The 16122-nt window shown below is 43.1% G+C and overlaps 1 protein-coding gene across 1 annotated transcript in view; it reads left to right on the top strand.

Annotated features, from left to right (window-relative positions):
• The window catches only part of PPP3CA (protein phosphatase 3 catalytic subunit alpha), a 328633-nt gene that overhangs the window by 274262 nt on the left and 38249 nt on the right, over positions 1-16122 (top strand). The window lies entirely within an intron of this gene.

Below are 16122 nucleotides of genomic sequence, written 5' to 3' on the forward strand. Positions count from 1 at the left end.
CATACTGCAAAATAAACAGAATGTCTGATTTCATTCACTGAAATTACAGCTGCTTCCTACTACAGTCAATGCCACAGTAAACAGAGAAAGCGAACACATTTTTGCTCATCACTTACTGTTTGTGATGACTCTTCAGTTTGGCTATGCATCATTTCCATTGGTCTTAAATTTGCACTTTGTTTTTGCTTATATCTCAACCCATGAATGTTATAACATATCCCCATGTCGTTATTTCCTAATCAAACATTCAGTTCCCTTGTTTGTGCTACATTATTACCTACAGCTGTCCCCTGATTTCAAAGGAGGAATGCAGTGCATTCCCAGCTTTGTTTCCTTTTACACAAAGAATGGAGAGGAGCTATTTAAATTAAAGCACAAGGTTGGCCTGAGAACAAGTAGGTATAGATTTGCTGTGAATTATTTTTTTTCGTGAGAAGGTTTCTGACCATCACAAGGATGTTTTAAAATAGTCCTTCAGTAAAAGACTGAAAGGCGGACAACCTTACTAGTTTTAAGATGGAGCTTGATAAGTTTATGATTATGGGAGGTAAGGGCCAGAGCAGATTTTGTCCTCCAGGAGATTTCTTACAGTCCTATGTTCACATTCCAGACAACAGTAGAGGATGTTACTGCAATGTTCCGAAAATCTATCTAGCTCCTACTCCCATCTGTCCTCCAGGATTTCTCCCTTGCTCTCACATATTTGCAACAGACAGTGGGCATTTATGATATGGCACATAGTGAGGAAAAACATACATCCTATTCAGAGGGTACTACCCACTGCACTTGAGTCTTCCCAAGTCACACTTGCCTTCTGGATGAATACATCAAGTAATAAACATGTAGTTAAATCACTACCTACTTTTGTCCAGGTGTCAATAAAAGGTTTCATAAGCCAGCAAAGCAGAGGGTAAACCAAGTACCCAAGAATGACTGGAAATATTCTACCTCCATAGTGGCTGGGGAAGCAAACTTCCTTGCTCATTCAAGCAAACAAGCCTGAGTTTCTTATTGTCCCAACTTCATGAGTTTTACCAGACCACCTTCTCATAATTATTATTACATCACTGTAGATGGATGAATTGTTTGCAATACCTTCTACAGGCCTTCAGGACCAGTGAGAAATAATCCTTCTGATGGATAGTCTTTGATCCGTCAGAAGAGGATGAATTGCCTATATACCATTCAAAAACCATCTATAGCAGTGGTCACCAACTAGTGGATCTTGATCCACCAGTAGATCTTGGAGCCTCTTGCAGTAGATTTCAGAGCCTCTTGGAGTCAATCTGAGGCTGCAGTGGGGGGCTGACTGCCCGCATACATGAATACACATGCCCCAGCCCAGAAGGTCAGTCTGGGGCGGGGGGGGGGGGGGGTCAGCGGCTAGGTTGAGAACCCCACAGTGAGGGACAGTGCCTCAGAGACAGGAGCAGAGGTAAGTTGAGTGGGGCCCTGGCCAGGTGGGCCTTACCTGTTGGGGAGGCATGCCCCCAAATAATTTTTTCTCCCTCTGCCTTGATCTGCACCCCCCTCCCTCCCCACAGAATTACTTGCTGAGTGGGGGAGGAGGGTGGCGGCACCACTCAGTAGATCTTGGGTGGCTTTTAAATGCCAAAGGTGATCTCCTGGTTCAAAAGGTTGGAGACCACTGATCTACAGAAAGTCACCAATAGGTTTATGATATGGCAGATCAAAACAGTTATAACAATGTAGACCTGCACAGTACCAATCCCAACAATTGATCTACTAGCATCTATCTGATTATCTTCCAGCTGGGAGCAATTAGGTGTAGAGCATCCATGTCAGCAGCAGTTGCTCTTCATTCTTTGTGTAAAGGGAAATGTTCACATTGATATTCTGCTGCTGTGGCTCTTGGGTAAGCTCTGTGTAAACTGCAAGGGAAGTAGCCTTTGTCATCCTGAAGTTCCTACCTTGTCCCATCAGTCACTGGTACCTGGGTAGGTTCAGATCTATACAGAGTAGAGTTGTTCTAGATCAGTGGTGCCCAACCCCAGCTCGCAGGCCCAATCTGCCCCCCAACATTGTGTCATCTGGCCTGCAGGGCTCTGCATAGATCTGAAAATTTGATGACAAGGGAGTGATGGTACTGCTTCCCTGTTGCCAAGTTTTTAGGTCCAGAGCAAGCCCTGCAGGTTGGATGGCTTGGCCCTGCATGCTAGATCAGACATGTAGGGTGGCATGGGGCTGGTGCTGGTGTGCAAAGCTGGCTGCAACCCAATCCTGGTATGTGGGGCCAGCTGGGGAGCTGAGTGGATCCTGATGCCAGCATGGGAGGCTGAGTGGAAGTTGTGCAGGGTCTCAAGGCCTGATCCTGGTGTGTGGGGCTGATACAGCCCATGCCACTCATCTGTCCTGTGGGGCCAAAAGATTGAGCACCATTGCCAAGATAAATGCTCTGTAAAGTTCACTTCATCTTTCCACTTGTCAGCCTCTAGTAGCTGTGTTACGAGAACATCAGTAGTCCCATGAAGTCATTGTCAGATCCCTTCCCTATTACTGCAGATCATAGAATCATAGAAGTGGGGTCGGAAGGGACCTTGTAGATCAAGTCCGACCCCCCACCTGGGCGGGAGAAAAGACTGGACTCAAATGAGTCCAGCCAGGTAGTCATCAAGCCGCATGTGCATCATCCTGATCATGTTGATGACTGTATCAGTGAAGTTGTTGAGTATTTGGTGCTTATTTACTGCCTGTCACCAGTTCTAAAATTTAGTTGGTAAACTTAATAAATGATGGTAGAGGAATCATTGTTTTTTAGTAATTTGATCTACCCCAAACCCAAATTTCCTTATTTTCCAGCAGGCTTCCCACAGTGCACCACAAGAAATCTTGCAGAGCTTAGACCAGAGGAGTAGAGTGCTTATGGAAATGATAAATTTACAATCTAAAAAGTATTTCCATCTTAATGTAACAGCTTAAAACCTTGAAGACACATTAGAAAAGGTTGCTCTGTTATTTTAAAATGTGGAATCTGGTTTCTTGAACATAAATTGAGAGTTATGCATGACAAAATTAGTCCCTAGTTACTTCAAAAGGCTAAATATATGCCAAGGGAGATCTATCTACCTTCATCTGATTCTTGGGGCAGGGAGGGAGGGGGAGGGAGTTTCAACAATCTGTAAGTCTCTTACATGTTCACTTTTGTTTGCTTCCTGTCTTCCCTGCATTTTTTATGCGATTCTATCCCATATCTGCAGCATGGTAAACAAAAATCCTCCACTGAAGATTTGATCCTGATTGTTCTGCAGGGTTGTTTCCATGGGGTTTGTAGGTACTTGGCACTCAAATGATGTTCAGTACTTTATAGGATGGATTCCTGGCAAGAGTTTTCTTTTGTTCTTCAAGTATAGGACAGCATATAAGATATTGTTAGCATCAGGACAGAGCCAGTCATGTTTAGTGTCATGTTATATGGATTTATTTCAGGGAAATTAATATTTAGGACTATTAGACTACTCACTCTCACTGAGTCCTGGGAAGCTAAATGGGAAATTAAAGTCTGTATGGTGCCCCAGCTATAACAGTTAGGCATGTGGCAGAATAAAACAGGTTGACTGCCAGGGTGCTGGTCAGTGCATCCTGTAGGTCTCTAAATAGTTAATGTAATTAAAATGATAGGACATGTTAAGAAGTACTGTTACATTCATGCTTTTCATCTATGATAAATGGCAACTGTGCTTGCATGAGACCCAGATATGTAGGTGCAAGAAAACAAATTCTGATTTAATAGTAGTGTTAAATTGGTGGTTTTGTGAGAAACATGGACTACTTCAGAAATGCTGTACGCATTTTGTGAATGGGTGCAACCATGTATGCGTGTCATAGTCAGTAGAGCACTATTACAGATTTCTTGTGGAACAGGATGGGGATGCCAAAAAATAGCCCATCCTTTGATTTGTAGCAGCGGTTGGCAACTTTTTACTAATGGTGGGCCACCCCTTATAATCCGGCTGTTGCTGTGGGCAGCTGTTCCCTGGCTGCTGTTTTAGCCCATCTGTTTGGAGGGCTCTTCTCTCACCCATCCACCATCCCCACAGTCTGTTCACTATTGCCACCAGAAAACATGTCAAGCAAGGACTCGGAATGGCTAAATCAGTGGCCACAGTGAGCAGAGGGGGGCAACAGAACAGCCTTCTGCATGGAGTACAGAACATGGAGGACCAGAATCATGAGTGACTGGTGCCTCCTGAATCTGGGGGGGCACCCACAGAAGTCGCTGATGGTGGTAGCCCTGTTGGGGGGGACCAGCCCTACTAACAGCATCAGTGTTGGCTGTCTGGGGGGGGGGGCACCAGCCCCTTCATGGGGGGCACATGCACCCCTGTGCATCCCCTATGAGTCGCCTATGGCCAGAATGGCAGCTGCAATCAGCCAGCTCTTAGTGAAACATTCAGTAGATTAGGTGGAAACAGGGAATTAACCAGCTGTTATTAAAATGGACTGGGTTTGACCTGAAGGCAGTAGGTTGCTCTAAGCCCAGGTACCAAATTTAAACTTTCATTCTAATACTTTTTTTAAACTTTTTTTTGTTTTCTTTTATATCATTTTTGGGACATGCAGCGGAAGAGCAGAAATGAGAAAGTTTACAATATTCTGCAATGACAGTCACTTTTGTATATTCTTGGCAGTTGTTAATATTTTAGTTTGTCACTTTAATAAATGCAGACTTTTTGGCTGAATGGATCATTTTAACTAGCTGTCTGAAGGCAGACTATCATCTTGGAGGGTTTGGGTTTTTTTTAAAAGATTACGTCTCATAAGATTGATATATCCACTAGAGAGTCAGAAGCTATCGGCAAAGATAACATAGTATCTTTTCCCCAAATCTACATGTGTTCTCAAGGGGAAAATCGGACAAAGGGAGAGCAAAAACAAATGGTGCAATGGAATCTACACAATTAGAAAAATGTTGTGGTTTGATATCTTCATTAGTATCCTAAAAAAGGGGGTAGTAAATGTCACTGAGATTCACAGGGGACATCAAAATGCAACATGTTGTGGACTCTGGCTGAGACAGATAAATAATCCAAAGGGATCTAGAAAGAATATAAAAATTAATTTCTAGCTATAAAAATGCAGACTAGTGCATCTGAACAATCTGATATTTGATGGGCTGACATACTTGGGAAATGGTAGTGGCATAAAAGAGAGTGGAATTATGTAATATTCTGATTTGGTTATCCAGCCCAGATTTCAGGAGCAGTTTTCACTGTCTTTGTGATTAAAAGACCATTCGTTAACCTAAAGACCAATGGTGCAAAAAACTGATAAGGGCATCTCGGCCATATTGTTGCTTATGCCAATGTTGTTAGCTACATTTACCATGTTTTGTTCCATTTACAAAATTCACTGAACTGTTTATTTAACTTGGGGAATAGTTACGAAATTATTCCCCAACTTAAATAAACCACTCAAAATACTGGTAGAGGAAACTTAAAGTATTGTTAGGGAAGATATTTCTGATATAGTCTATCTAAATTTTTCTTTTCCATTTTATCTTTTACTCTAATACTACTCTAGTCTAGTGATAATGTCATTAAATTATTCCTCCATTTTTGTTAACATTTCAGCTGACAGATATGTTTACCAACACTTTTTTCCCTGAACTGTCTCCTAACTCATGAAACTCAGTCATTATTTTCCCCCTTCTTTGTAGATTAATAAGTTAAGGTTCCACGGTTAAGGCTGAGGTTAAGCTTTGCATCTGAAGCAAACATTTCCACTTCAGTGGGACCAGGATTTAATAACAATAATTAGTGAACAAAAGAAACTTAGTATTTTATTATATCAATTTCCTACAATTTCTCACAGAACTGATTCTCAAACCAAGTTATCAATCAAAGAAATTCAGAGTTGAAATCTCCCCTTATATTTGTGTTAAGTTATAGAAATCCATAAGTAGGATATTCAAAGAATGTTAACTGTGCTCTGTCATGATAATATATAACCATAACGGACATAAATACATTTTAGTATTTGCTGTGATTTAAACTGATTTTTAAAGACACTCCACCCCAAAACTTGTTTCACACTTTTTTTCAATAAGTCTTTGCTTCTTACTATTTGTTAAGTAGAGCAGAGCTAGCAGCATCTTACTTAAGAGCATCCTTGCCCCACGGTCAACAATGGAAGTTGGCAACCATTTTGAATTAAGACATTTCTAAGTGGAATTGACTTTAGTAGACTGTGCTAACGAAGCAGTTTTCAGAAGAATATCAAAGAATGACCATTAATTTTAAAAGAAATCATCAGATGTAGTTTCTGCACAAGATTTCAATAGCTATTAATAATAAAGGAAGTCTGAAACATTTATATAACTACTATACTAAGGTAGTAAATTGTTTCTCTGAGAAATGTAAAGTTTAACTCAAATTAATTAACCAGTTTAATTTTTAATTACTAGGAAATTCATTCTGTACTCAAAGATTTAGAGCTGTAACTGTGGAGTTATGTATTTCTCATACATTTTAGGGGTTATGAATTTCTCATACATAGCCATGTTTGCAGTTCCACATGCTGCTGGCTGGGTAAGCACTCCATGTCTTCCCCCAACAACTCCCGGCTCCCTCAGCCCCCAGCCAGCTCTCCACAGGAGTGCCCACCAGGCTGGTGGCACGTGGAGCCAGAACAGCACTATCGGCCCTTAAGGGAAGACATGCATGGAGGCACCAAGCCTGGTTTAAATGCATCTTCAAATCATCCCTTTCACTTGTCAATCCCTTTCATTTGTCTTCAGCCACAATGTTGATTCATCCTTACAATATAGCCAGCAATGGAAGACATTATTCCATGCAGCTCTGCATCAGTAGAGAACGAATCTTGATTTCCTTTAGATGAATTCAGGCAAAATATAGAGAATGCTTATTAAAACTGGTGACATGGCTGTCCCATTACTACCAAAAGCAGAAAAGCAGAGCTTTTCTGTCTCATTTTACTGAAAACCGGAGTGGGCATCCACGTAACTATAGAATATTAAAGAGTCAGGTCAGTCCATTCTTGCCCCTCCCCCCGCCAGCCCCCTCCTCTTCCCTTTTAAATAAGTTTGCCAGATTGGACAAAGAGTGGTCCTTTGCTGTTCCATGAGTACTTAGGCTCTGGGCATTTCTGAAGCACTTTGATTCTGTAATAATCAGCAAAAAATGGAGGAATTTAGAAGAAAGAGGTTCCTCTTAAATTCATTTGAAGGCCGTATGGCCTGCTGTTTATGGTATAGATTTAAGATCACCTTTTTGAAGAAACAAAGTTAAAATGTATTAGAGTATCAGTATCACACCCCCTTATATAGACCAAGCAGGGGAAAATGTTGAAAAAGGGAAACAGGGAAACATCATTTATTGTATGCATGTAGTGTTTTGACAAATGCAACCTTAGACCCTAAGATGAAAAGTAGTGATAATACCTTGTGCAAATATTTACTTTTAACATAGGCCATGGGAACAAGCTTGTCCACTATGAATTGCATTAATCTCTGGCATAAACTAACACACCTATTGAATGTAATTATACTACAGATGACCTGTTTCATCATCCATGATGATACTGTAATATAGGCTACAAATACATGATACACTTGTCCTAGGATAAACAGTTTTATCCCTAGGCAAATTGCAGGTGTTTAGACATCCAAGTTTTTTGTCCTAAGATAAACCCCAAAAAGTTTTGTGGGATAAGAAGTACTTCCAGTTTATCTCAGGACATTGCAAAATGCATCTAAATAGTTATCTCAAAATTGCGTAATTGAATCAGTGGCAGAAAAGCAGCCATACATTCACCCAGTCACTAAACCCTGGTTAGAAGTATAGTGTGTGTACACACAAATCCTGGGATATTTCTGTTCCAGCGCAATAATAGAGACAACTTGCCCTGGGACAAATGCAACATCTGTTCCTCACCGTGGACTGTATCTGTAGAGTTGCTATTCTGCAAATGGACTGGGGATCATCCTGGAGAGGAAGAAGTGGTTATATAAAATTTCACTGGAATATCAGTATTAATATTTTGAAGAGTTTGTCATGTTTCAGGGAGGTTAAAATTAATAAACATAAAGGTGGATTTGTTTCTCAGACTCTTACCATTTTTTACAATCCAGTGTTGCCATATTAATAATTGCTTGCTAACAGTGTGCTTATTATATACCACTGAATTTGCATTATATATGCCATAGGGGTGGATGAGTTGCAAAAGAACACTGTGAACCCACTGTAATCCTAAATACTTCCTACGACATAAGCATTAAGCGCTAGGGGTATGAGAAACGGGCCATATTCAATTTGGATTTGGATTTGGATTCAGCCCGAATTGGGGACAGTGATTTGATTCCTTGACTGGAAGATTTGATGCTGATTTAGAGAATCAGCAATTCAGCCATAGACACAGCTTTAAATGTTTCTTATACATACCTTGAGTTACTAGTGTGGCTCATGAATGCTGCAATTCTGGGGTGGATGGAGCGTCTCACAGGAGTGTAGGAGGGCCCTCTGCATGCTTAGCTTCCACTTCCGGGTCTGCCAGGGAGTGCACAGGGGACCTCCCCCCAGCTTGGTGATTGGCCCCCCTGGTGCCTGCCCAGGAGGTACCAATCATCAAGCTAGAAGAATGCGGGGGTGGGGGGCAGGGGTGCTATACATTCCCTGGCTGACCCAGAAGTGGACTGGAAGTGCTTCTGGTCCACTTCCAGATCTGCTGCTGAGTGCCCTGGGGAGCCCCCTGTGCTCTTGTGCAACGCTCCATCCGCCCCAGCATCGCAGCATTCACAAGCTGCCTGGTACCTTGAGGTATGTAGAAAAAACATTTAAAGCTGTGTCTACCTCTGAATATTTCTGAATCTCTCCGTATCGATTTGGAGGGTTCCAGTTCAATTCGGAGAGATTAAAGGGGCTCCTGATTCAGTTCGGATTCGGTGATTCAGCCACTAAATTGGGCCAAATCTCTGCTGAATCAGATAAGAGACTGAAGCTTCGCACAGCTCTACTAAGCACCATGAGTTAAAGGTACACTTCTGCTAATGCTTGATACATTTTAAAATAAAGTATATTTAGAGAGAATTTAGTTTTCTTTTAAGGACAGACTTCCCTGCTGCTTTTTCTCCGGTTTCTCATTTTTAAGCAATACTTATAAATGCCTAAATCATCAGCACAGACACATTTCAGCTTTCTAACTGTGATGAATGATCCAACATCAGGTACCTTAAGCCCATATTAAATAACTATATCTAATTTCGTGTCTGGATTTTTAGCTAAACTATATTGTTCAGAGTTTGTGGGAGTTAGTAATAAGTGAGTTACCTTTCAAATAGCCATTTGAAAAATAACTTTTTTGTTACAAGCACAGAAACATTTTGCTTCTACATTTCAGAAATCCCTCTAATGTTAGTTTTCTGTTTTATGTACTTGCATCTTACTTGTGATATATAATCAGTCCAATTTTCTTAAATATTCCAGTTAATGTTGTTGCTCCTTATTTGTTATAATATGGTTGACATCTTAAGACTTCTGTTTAAATATTCTATATTATCTTTAAAAAATTAAAGGGATTGGATAACCTGAGGATTTAGTTATGGAACATGTGACCTTTTGCCTCTAAATGAACAGTGCAGGTCTAATTGTAGTTGGTACTTTGGGCCTTTTTAGATGTTACACTTTCAGCTGCTCAGATGTTGATCAGTTTTAGTGCTAGCTCAAATTTGGAGCAGTTGCACCTTAAGGCTAAAAACCTTCTCTGACTGTCCCTTCCTCCACACCTGTGCCTTGCCACTAGAAAGCTGGTGAGCAGGGGCCTGACTAGGAGCTACAGCTGTGAGTTGCCACTATAGGGCTGGTGAGCAAAGACAGGCTTCTATTCCTTCTCTAGCTGGGGGTGAGAGAGAGATGGGTTGTGAGGGAGGGGGGGGCTGAGAGCATGAAGCTGGTAGGCAAAGAGTTAATGGGATGGAGATGTATAATGAAATGGGAGGTAGAAAGAAAATGGGGATGGGGAGGGGTCATGAAATGAAGGAAATCAGCTACTAAAGGATAAAATAAAAATAAAAAGAATTTTAAAAGAAATAAAGATGAAGTAAATTAAAGGTCTCATGTTTTAATAAATTGGGATTGGGGTTCGGGGGGAGAGGGGGTGCTGGTCATACTTCCTGGGGTGGCTGGGAGCTGGGAGTGGTGAAAAAAGGTGCTTTTGAAGGAGCTATTGCCCCTGCCCTAGGAAGGAAGCCCCAGCTCATGGAGCCCCATATCTTGGCGCCCCCCTAGACCCACTCCTAGAGTTGTCTGTGCTCTGTGACCTGGCTAGCTGGCATGAGCTCTGCAGGCTTTTTGCATGAGGTTGCACCCCTAGAGGTGGGAAGCTTACAACCCCAGGGGCAGGATGGGGGAGTTGGCTTGGTGTGAGAACTGCTCCTTGAGCAGTAGAGATCAGGGGGTGGAAGTTTGTCCACACAGAGCAAGAGGGTGAGGGAGGGGACGCTGCATCTGGGATGCTGGAGGACTGCAACTTGGGTGACTATCTGTGAGGATTCGCCACACATTAGTGGAATACCTGCTGGGTAACATGGATCAGAGATACCTGCCTTTAGATGACTTAAAGTGGTGCCACTCAAAGCATGCTTAAAACTAGTTTCAGGTTTTAATGTGTGGACAGTAAAGGGGTTAAGAGGTCCAGGAGCCACTTGAAATGAACGTGTAACAAAGCCCTCACTGAAGTAAATAGACATTGTCAAGTGAAGCAGATCAGCTGTGCCACAATGTGTCATGGTTCAGCTGATCCACTTCATTGCGGAAAATCCACATTGTCCCTTGTTCTGCACTTGATAGTGCAGGACAAGGGGTGATATGATGTTTCTTCTTTCCCAGTCCAGCCAAACCCACTCCTTCCTAATTGTGGGGAATAGGTCTAGCTAAGCAGGGAACACCAACTTCCCTGCTTATGGAGAGGCACTCCGAGATTCCTCAGGATGCCTCTTTTATAAGTGGGGAAAGCAAGCAGGTGTTTCAGGGGCTTGAGGAGTCTTCAGATCCCCAGAGCACCTGCCCAAGGTGGCAGGAACACAAGCGGCTCCGGCTGCTTATATCCATCCACCACAAAGATGTCCTCTACAATAAAGTGGAAGAGCCTATTACCACCTTTTGTTGCTCCACTGATTTTCCTTGATGCGGTGCAACAAAAGATATCAACATCTACTTGCCCAGCATTTGTTCCACTGTTAAAATGTTTATGGCAGCACAAACAACACAATCAGGTGACATCTATTCCCATCCTAAATGAACAGTTCAGGTCTAACTAGCTGCTACTTACTGAAGTCATTAATATTTGTAGACTATGTATTTACACAAGGGTGTCAAACATGCAACCTCCAGGCTGGATCTGGCCTGCAGAGGTGGCTCAGGTGGCCCATGGGGGCTTCTTACAAGCTGGACCACCAGCCTCCACAGGCCAGATTCAACCTGCAGGGCTTGTTGCCGTGACTGCTGCAGCCCCTGGGGTGGGGGTGGGGGGCAGGAGGGGTTAATCCCTGCTGTTTTAGTGCAGCTCTGAAACCCAGGGAGTTAACACTGCCTGCGTCCTCCCTCCATACTCTCCACCAGAATTGGGGAAAGGGGGGAACTAGCAATGATGGTATTAACTCCTTGGGTACTGAAGCCATTCCAAAACTATAGGGATTAACATCACTGCTCGCAAGTTGTCCAACCCACAGGAAGCCCCACCCAACCCATGGGAGCCCAGCAAATTTGATGCTGCTGTATTAACCTCACTGAAATGAGCTGATGAGTTCACTTCAGTGTATAGTTGACATCTGTTCATAACAAAACCTGTCCCCATTTAACACCTTATTACAACAAATTCAACAAAGAAGCTTATATTGAACAGATAACTGGCTCAATAGCTGTAAGCAAAAGGTAATAATTAACAGATCCATGTCAGAATGGCAGGAGGTTTCCAGTGGAGTCTCACAGGGCCCTGTCCTGGACCCAGTGCTCTTCAATATGTTTATTAATGATTTGGATCCTGGCATAGAAAGCTTCCTGAGCAACTTTTGCAAATGACGTGAAACTGTGGGAAGGATTGTGAGCAAATTGAAGGATGCAAGATCAATCCAGAAGGATCTTGATAGATTGGAAAGTTGTGCTAGAGCTAAGAGGTTAAAGCTCAATGTGGACAAATGCAAGGTACTATGCCATGGGAGAAATGATCAAAAATACAAAATGGGGGACACCTGGCTGATGTCAGCTGTATGGAAAAGGATTTGGGAGTCTTGGGCAGACCACAGACTCAGTATGAGTCTGCAGTGTCATGCAGCTGCAGAAAAGGCGAATGCAGTTTTGGGCTCCATCAGTAGAAGCATTAGGTACAAGACACAGGAGGTGACAGTGCCTCTTCGGCGTTGGTTAGTTTTCAGCTGAAGTACTGTGTGCAGTTCTGGGCTGCACGTTTTAAAAAAGACATGGAGTTAGAGAGGATCCAGAGGCAGGCAACAAAGATGATCAAGGGCTTGGAAGACAAGGCATATGAGGAGAGACTGAAGGAGCTAGGCATGTTCATCTTGTAGAAAAGGCACTGAAGAGCAGACATGATAGCAGTCTTCAAATACCTGAAGGGCTGCCATAAAAATGTCGGAAAGCACCTTTTCTCTCTTGCTGCAAAGAGAAGGATGCGAGCCAGTGACTTGGAGTTGTAACAGAGCACATTTAGATTGGATATCTGGAAAAACTTCTTCACTGTGAGAGTAGTAAGGCAGTGAAATAAATTGCCAAGGGAAATTGTGGACTCTCCGTCACGGGAGAAGTTCAAGAAGAGGTTGGACAGCCACTGGTCAGGGATAATCCTGGGTGTAGCTATTCCTATTTTATACTATGGGTATTTCCCATGCTTCTGGGCTTTGCTTCCTCCCTTCCCCACCCCCTTTTTCTGCCGTGTGTGTCAGGGTGTTTTAAGCTTCTCCAGAGGTATTGGGTGTTGGCTACAGCTAAGGCTGGGTACTTCAGCTGGGGTGTGCTGATTCTGGCATGTGAAGCCAGAGGTTCCTGGCTAGAGGGTCTTGCCCCTCCACTCTGGGTCAGACCAATAACCATTTTTAAGATTAGGAAGGAATTTTGCTCCCTGATCAGATTGGTGTGGACTGTGGAGGTTTTTGTCTTCCTCCATAGCAGGGGGTGTGGACCTCTGCCTGGGACCTCTCAAGCATATATTGACAGCATTTTATAGAAGCAAGACATTGTCTTCTGTGGTTCCCCTGCTTTACCGGTGGCAGGTTAGGGTGTTAGGTCTATATTTTGTCAGGGTTGAGGGTAGTCATATGTGGGGTATAGACTATGTTTGTATGAGATGGTTTTAATAGGGATGAGCTTGCTTCAGAGCAGGGGATTGAACTAGATGACTTCTGGAAGTCCCTTCTAGCCCTATTGCTCTGACTATATGACCGAATGGATTGTTAGAGCTGAACAGCCCATTCTACCCAAGTGTTCAGTCTTCTAGTTTAGCCTTTCAACATACTGTCAGTGCAGTATTGGGCAATCTTCAAACGTAACAAGTTCAGTTTTGGTAAGGGCCAAACTTGTGTAATGCTTACCAAATGTTGGTTCTGATCCTGTATATATGAAGGTATGTGAAAGTGCATGTGGAAGGACTCAAAGTAAAGGACCAGTCCTGCAGATCCTTCTTTGAGAAAGTGGCCTTCTTGACCTCAAAAGGGTTTCTCATGTGAGTCAGGATTTTCAGAATCAGACTTTAAAAATTAGTCCCTTGTTTGGGTTAAAACAGTTCTAATCCAAGAGCTCATTGTCCAAATAGGGTAATTTCTGGCCTTTCTGTGAGACGATAGAATTCAGGATAGATCCTGAGGAAAGGAAGGATGGAGAGCAGCAGAGTAAGGGCCCTGGACTTCAGAAAAGCAGACTTTGACTTATTCAGGGAACTCGTGAACAGGATCCCCTGGGAAGCCAGGCTGAGGGGGAGAGGAGTCCAGGAGAGCTGGTTGTACTTCAAAGAAGCCTTACTGAAAGTGCAGGAGCAAACCATCCTGATGTGCAGGAAGACTAATAAATATGGCAGAAGACCAGGTTGGCTTAGCGGGGAACTCTTCAGTAAACTAAATCACAAAAGGAAGCTTCTAAGAAGTGGAAACTTGCACAAATAATTAGGGAAGAATATAAGAGCATTGTTTGGGCATGTAGGAATGAAGTCAGGAAGGCCAAAGCACAATTGGCATTGTAGCTAGCAAGGGATGTGAAGGGTAACAAGAAGGGTTTCTACAAGTATGTCAGTAGCAAGAGGAGGATCAGGCAAAGTGTGGGTCCCTTACTGAATGGGGGAGGCAACTTTGTGACAGAGGATGCATAAACGGCTGAAGTGGTCAATGCCTATTTTGCTTCAGTTTTCTCTGGCAAGGTCAGATCCCAGACTACTGAACCAGGCAGCACAGTTTGGGGAGGAGATGAGCAGCCAACAGTGGGAAAAGAACAGGTTAGGGATTATTTAGAGAAGGTGAACATATACATGTCAATGGGGCCAGATGAGATGCACCCAGGGAGCTGAGGGAGTTGACTGTTGTTATTGCAGAGCCACTGGCAATCATTGAAAACTCATGGAGATCAGGAGAGGTCCCAAATGATTGGAAAAGGGCAAACAGAGTGCCCATATTTAAGGGGGTGGGGGGGAAGGAGGACCCAGAGAACTACAAACCAGTCAGACTCACCTCAGTCCCCAGAAAAATCATAGAGAAGATCCACAAGGAATCCATTTCTAAGCACTAGGAGGAGAAAAAGGTGATTAGGAACAGTCAGCACAAATTCCCCAGGCACAAGTCCTGCTTGACCAACCTGATGGCATTCTGTGATGAGGTGACTGGTTCTCTGGATACATGGAGATTGGTCGATGTGGTGTACCTTGATTTCAGCAAGGCTTTTTATATCATCTCCCACAACATTTTTGCAGGCAGCCTAAGGAAGTGTGGGCTGGATGAATGGACTGTAAGGTGGATAGAAGACTGGCTGGAGCATCAGGCTCAGAGAGTAGTAATCAATGGCTCAATGTCTAGTTGGCAGCTGGTATCAAGTGGAGTGCCCCTGGAGCTGGTTTTGTTCAATGTCTTCATCAAAGACCTGGAAGATGGCTTAAAGTGCATCCTCAGCAAGTTTGCTGATTACACCAAGCTGGGGGGTATAGTAGATGCACTGGAAGGTAGGCTTGGATTCAGAGTGACCTAGACAAATTGGAGGATTGGACCAAAAGAAATCTCATGAGGTTCAGCAAGAACAATTGCAAAGTCTTGCACTTAGGACAGAACAGTTCCATGCACCAGTACAATCTGGGGGCTGACTGGCAGGACAGCAACTCTGTAGAAAAGGACCTTGGGTTTACAGTGAACAAGAAGCTGAATATGACCCAGCAGCGTGCCCTTGTTGCCAAGAAAAGTACTACAGAAAGAATGTGGACAAATTGGAGAGAGTCCAGCAGGGGCAACAAAAATGGTGAGGGGTGACTTCTGAAGAAAGACTGAGGGAACTGGGCTTATTTGGTTTAGAGAGGAAGTCTAGTGTGGGGGGATTTAACAGCAGCCTTCAACTACCTGCAGGGGGTTCAAAAAAGGATAGCACTAGACTGTTTTCAGTGATGGCAGATGACAGAACAAGGAGCAATGGTCTCAAGTGCAGCAAGGGAAGTTTAGGTTAGATATTAGAAAGAATTTTAGTACTAGGAGGGAAGTACAGCACTGAAACAGGTTACCCAGAGCAGTGGTGGAATCTCTATCTTTGGAGGTTTTCAAGACCTGGCTAGACAAAGCCTTGGCTGGGATGATATGGGGATGCTTTGTGCAGGGGGTTGGACTAGATGACCTCTTGAGTTTCGTAATTTTCTATGATTCTGTACCTAAATGATGCACAATTGGGCTCCGTTAAAGTAATACTAAACAAAATGTAGCATGATGTGAACAACATCTTATGAGAAGATTGTTCAGTTGTGTGCTGCAACTTCCTATGGATGAAGTATATTGAAGATGTATCATTGTTATCCTAAAGATTAGCATCTCTAACAACAATTAAATGACAAATGCTTTCTTCTGTCAATTAGAAACTACAGTGTGGTTATTAGACATGCACTGAGTTAGGTGTACAC

Source organism: Gavialis gangeticus, unplaced genomic scaffold, assembly GCF_001723915.1.
Source record: "Gavialis gangeticus isolate Ggan-Ray unplaced genomic scaffold, GavGan_comp1, whole genome shotgun sequence".
NCBI classification, from domain to species: domain Eukaryota; kingdom Metazoa; phylum Chordata; order Crocodylia; family Gavialidae; genus Gavialis; species Gavialis gangeticus.